Here is a 5,916-nt window from a genome sequence, read left to right as displayed (position 1 = left end):
CTGATAATATAGAACACATAATATTTTAGTTAAAGTATTATATAGTTTAAGCTGAACTTTAACTTTTGCTAAAATATTTTTTTTTTAAATTAAATCGTCATAAAATTATTGTAAATTTAAACTGTACGTAATATTAAATCGTGTTGAATACGTCTTGTAAGTTGTATTTATATAATCGCAAATGCCATGACCACGACCGTGAATAAATGGGGCCACTAGATTAAAGCGCGCTCTATTGGCCAAACATTCTTAATATCACGTTTGATGGAACGGTGTTTTGATATCCATGCGTATGCACCTCTATAATCTAACGTGGTATAAACTCTTGATTGAAAATATTACCACAGTTCTATAGTCACTAGAGCGCGCTTCCTGTCCTATGAACGCCTGTTTATTCATACTTTCAAATGCAAAATGTCTTAAAAATTAAGAATTAAAATGCTATTTTTTTTTTTTAATTGAAATTAGTATTTACAAAAACATTGAATAATAAAAAGTTTTTTTAAATTAAGTTGGCATAATAAATTGGAGCCTTTAATTATACATTACATTTACATTTTAATCATTTGCAATAGTTTTTATCGAGTAGACATCAATTATAAAATATGATGTATAATTAAGTCACTTCTTTGGATATTTGCATTCTTCGTAAAATCTTTAAATTAAATTCAAACTATTATGGTTCTGCTCCTAATTTTAACAGTAGCCTTGTAGAGCAAAATTAAAAAGCGCGATTAGCACTAAGTAACAATAGAACATCGTCCGTCCATCGATGATTTTTCATTTGTGTAATAACGTTTTAACCGAGTTGATCAACTTATTTCGGACACGTTTTTTTACTCATTTCCTAATTATTGACCATTTCATTTTTACACAATAATTTGCGTTGGAATTTATGATGGAATTTTTCACAATTGAAGGATTCTGGACAAATAGTAAAATTTTCCACTGCAACAATGGATATTTTTACAAACTTAAATGTTCTAGGCCCAATTCAAAATCGCTACAATGTTTAACAACAGACTGTACTACCACTGCTAATTAAATATGTTATACTCAATACATTTTAATAGTAATTATTTTAATTAGGATAAAATTAATTTCACAACTTGAGTTAGGAGGTTGGAGACTTTGAGTATTTTGCATGATATTTTGTACTTTTAAAAGGACTGTAGGACTCTCCGGAGATGAAAATACACTAGGCACACTAGTACTTATAATATAATATTAAAAAAAAAAAATAATTTATGTTAAAATCTTTTAACATTATGTTGGTCTTAATAAATACTATTTGGAAAAATGAAAGTTTTTACATATACCTTATATGAATAATAAGTAAATACATTTAACAGATTTAATTATTGAAATAAGTTTCTTATGTAATACATATGATGATTTTTGTGAAACAGTTTTGCAAATAGGTTTATTACCAATTATTGTATTACCAATTTCTTAAAGGTCTCATTGTGGACAATTTACTGTATGAAAAGCGTACACACACACATGATCCTGACATGGGTTACTTGGCACTGGTTAATCTGAAAAAAAATATTTTAGGAAGGTGTGCAGAAGAATGTACCCCACATAGGATAATTTTTGAAGAAGAGACATCAAGGTTGTAATTTTGTCTTTTCATTTAATAATTATGAAGTGGCGGAAGCAGTACTTTTATTTAAAAAAAAAAACGTTGCACATACATTTTATTTTATTTGTATCTTACATTACCTGTTTAGAACATAAGGCTTGGAAGATCGTTTGGAGTATACTTGATTTTTAAGAAGTATGGAAAGGGCAAGAGCTGCAGCTCAACCGAAAATTCCAAATGATCTAATGGAGTATGCAGGTAATTTGGTAGATGCTCGCTACAGTCACCTGTTTAGAACGGCTAACGGACGAGCAATGTTTAGATGATTTGTAATGGGTGCTCCTGATGCCGGATCAGCAGTCGTATTCATCTCTCCATCCCTAGAAAAGTAATTAATTTTAACTGTATGTCAAGAACATAATGTCAGGAATGTTAGAATATAAATCTACTCTTTTGTATATTCAACAAGTATCTTAATTTAAACAATTTTTAGCCTTTTTACTTCTGCTCAAGAAATTCATATTGATGCAACGTTTAAGAGTTGTCCTCTTGTTTCAGCAACAGAACAATTGTTAATAATTATGGCTATGTACATGGATCAGGTAAACTTTGTTTAAACATTAATACACAACTAATATTATTTTTTAATACATTATACCAACTTTTTATAAACTAACTTACCTATCACCTACTATGTTTATTTTAACAGGCATTTCCAGTTGCATATGCTCTTATGACGCGAAAAACTGAAGCGGCATACACCAGTGTACTACAACACATCAGGACTTGTGTTCCAGGTATTAGTGCCACAAATATTGTAACAGACTATGAGGTAGGGTTGAGCAATGCGTTGACCAATGTATTTCCAGGAGCCAGATCAGGGCCGGACTGGCCCAGTGGTCTACTGTCCTAGAGGACAGTGGGCCGCTATCTTTGGCTGGGTTTTGGGCCGGTGCCTTGTTAGTACAATTATATCGGTAGGGACATAAGTAAATATTAAAATATAGTAATGCGACATAATGGGATTATAATATATTAATATGAGACATAGCAACATAGTCATTTGGCATAATGGCATAGCGTATATTCTTCTTCTTCTAATGGAATTTCTACTCTCTAAGAGATTTTGCCGCCATTACTACACTTCGCCACCTATCTCTATCTTGAACTGTCTCCCTCCAATTATCAACTCCAAGGATTTTTAAATCTTCTTCTACCACGTCTATCCATCTTTTTCTCGGTCTACCTCTTGGTCTTTTACCTATTGGCTTCCATTCCAATGTCACTCTAACTATTTCATTCTCTCGTCTTCTCATTATGTGTCCTAGCCATCATATATTAGCATAATATATTAATGTAGACGTGTTTAATTATTAGTTATAATAAATCGATATCATCTTAATCGTCGTTAATGATAATTGATAAGTGATCAATGATAAGTGATAACCCATTTTTTGCGAAAAATAAACATATAGGTTTGCTAAAAATAGATTAATGTTGTGTTTTTAACGTTCATATTATTATCTTATATGATAATCCTACGATAGTACATTACTACAGCACAGAATAGATGATCATCTTGTTCATAATCATAATTTCATATTTCATTTCATATTTTTATAACGCAAATGTTAATTTTCAAGTTTTAACTTTTAAACTGGTCAATGGTTAATAATCTTAAAAAATGAGTGCTAAACCGAATCGTCGAGTCAAAGGGGGCGCAGAAAAAGCTCGACTTAAACGGAACGCCGATTTACAAGCTGCCGCAAACAACCCAAAACAGCTAAAATTATGTTTTCCATTCACATTAAATAATATTTTAGTACAACCGGTAAGTATTATTAATTACACCTATATTTATTTTTATTAAAACTATTTATTTTAAGCATTCTACATGACATTGTAACATGTGTGAATTTGTACATGGTGATATTTATAATTATTGAAACCTGGGACTGTGACACTGTGGTTAATTATGTAGTTTCAAGAAAAAAAATAGAGAATTGCACTACTTAAAATTAATAATTGCCAATTGGTATCTGTAATAATAACAATTCCATAGTTCTTTTTAATTTTACAATCCATACTTTTAATTTATTACAAAGATTAATTTAAAATACATATTTACAGTTAAAGTAAAGGGTGTCTCAAAAAGAACGCCGGATTTAAATCTGCTATACATTAAATTTATTTTTCTTAAAAAAACATTACAAATATATCATTCTCTTCAGGATAAATTGAGGTTTAACAGTGAAAAACAACATCGGGCATATGACCCCCCCTACTAGCCCTATAGGCGATTATTCTTTCCATAAAATTTACCATCACTCGATCACACATTGCCCCATCAAGTTCGTTGAGGACACAACGAATTTCTTGCTTAAGTTCCAAGACGTTTCGGACTTTGTTCTGGTAAACTCGTGACTTAGTGTATCCCCATAAGAAAAAATCACACGGCGTCAAGTCGCAAGATCGAGGTGGGTAGCTTTGGTCTCCACGCAACGAGATTAGTGTGTCCGGGAACTTCTCACGCAGCAGAGCGATTGTTTCTCTTGAAGTGTGACAAGTTGCGCCGTCTTGCTGAAACCATACATTTTCGATGTTCATTTGGTCCAAACGAGGCCATAAAAAATGATTGAGCATAGCACGGTAACGAACCCCATTCACTGTAACAGCATTTCCTTCTTCGTCTTCGAAAAAGTAAGGACCGATCAAACCTCCACTCCAAATTCCACACCAAACCGTAACTCTTTCAGGATGCATTTCTTTTTCTTGGATCGTTCTTGGGTTCTCAGATCCCCATATTCTGCAATTTTGCTTGTTTACAAACCCGTTTAAATGGAAATGAGCTTCATCGGTGAAAATAATGCGCTTTGCGAAACCCTCGCTCTCTCGATCTCTCGTCAGGATCCATTCAACGAATTGCCGTCGTTTTTCGTGGTCCGCCGGCTTAAGTTCCTGTGTTAATTGCACTTTGTACGCGTGTAAGTGCAAATCTTTTGTTAAAATTCTTTGCATAGTTGCTGGTGACATGTGCATTTCTTGTGCACGACGGCGACACGATTTTCTTGGACTCACCGTAACAGAATCATGGACAACAGTAACATTCGCCTCACTTCGGCCACTTCGATGGCGTCCAGAGATTTTTTTGTCTTGTGTAGAACCACTTTCTTCAAATTTCTTAATCAACCGACGAACAGTTGATTCGTTTGGTGCATTATGATGTCCAAGAATAGTGCGTAGTTTTCGTACAGTCACTGCGTAATGTTCACCATTCTGGTAGTGAGTTTTCACTATTAAAACACGCTGTTCTTTACTGTACCTTTCCATTGCGATACAACATAAACAATGACTAAGAACCACAAAACCCCTTGTCAACACAAAACCTCAATGATAACAGATGACAAAACTATCAAAACCAGTGCAGCCAACAAAAAAAAACAAAAATAGCAGCCTTTTCAAATCCGGCGTTCTTTTTGAGACACCCTTTACTTTTATAATTAAAAATAACTATTATAATACTTTTATAATTAAAAAACGAGCTTAACTATGTTAAACTATGTTTTGGGAGTAGTATTTCCTTGTTGGAAAAATTGTTATTGGTAATTTTTATTATTTTTACTTAATTTAACTGAACAAATTATCAATCTTTATTATTTTTTATTATTTAATATAATTTATGTCTGTATAGACAATTTTTTAAGCAGTACCTATAACCTATTTGAAACTATTATTATTATAACTGTAGACTGTAGTAATTTTGTTTGTATTGACAAATTTTAAAACATGCCACTTATTTTTAATTAATATTCTTATTATTGCATTGTGACAAATTTTTAATATGTATTTAAAAATTATAAAATGTTCAATTTTTATAGCTAAGGATTGAAAATTTCAAAGAACGATTCTCAAAATTAATAGTTCATACTGTAATCAAACAATGTGAACAATATATAAATAATATTTATATATAAATTGTTTGAATTGACGTAACTTATTGTAAAAATGTAAAAAAATGTTTAAATATTTTTCTCATATATTTTTAAACTTACTTTTATATCGACCATTAGTAGCTTAGGTATGTATAGTAAAAATTAATATTTAAAATATTTAAAAAATACAATAATGTGTGAATAATATGACATAAATACGTAATATAGTAAAATACAAAAATTGGGTTTTTATTTTTATGATTTTTTGTCTTTTGGTTTTTTTTTTTTTATTTTTTTTTTTTGGTTTTTTTTCCTTGGTTTTTTTTCCGTCTACCTTCATGATGAGTAATTTTTATCATCAATACATTTATTATACAACTATACCTAATGTTATTAATA

This window comes from Acyrthosiphon pisum, unplaced genomic scaffold, assembly GCF_005508785.2.
Source record: "Acyrthosiphon pisum isolate AL4f unplaced genomic scaffold, pea_aphid_22Mar2018_4r6ur Scaffold_20960;HRSCAF=22641, whole genome shotgun sequence".
NCBI lineage: Eukaryota > Metazoa > Arthropoda > Insecta > Hemiptera > Aphididae > Acyrthosiphon > Acyrthosiphon pisum.
This window is presented reverse-complemented; position numbering follows the sequence as displayed.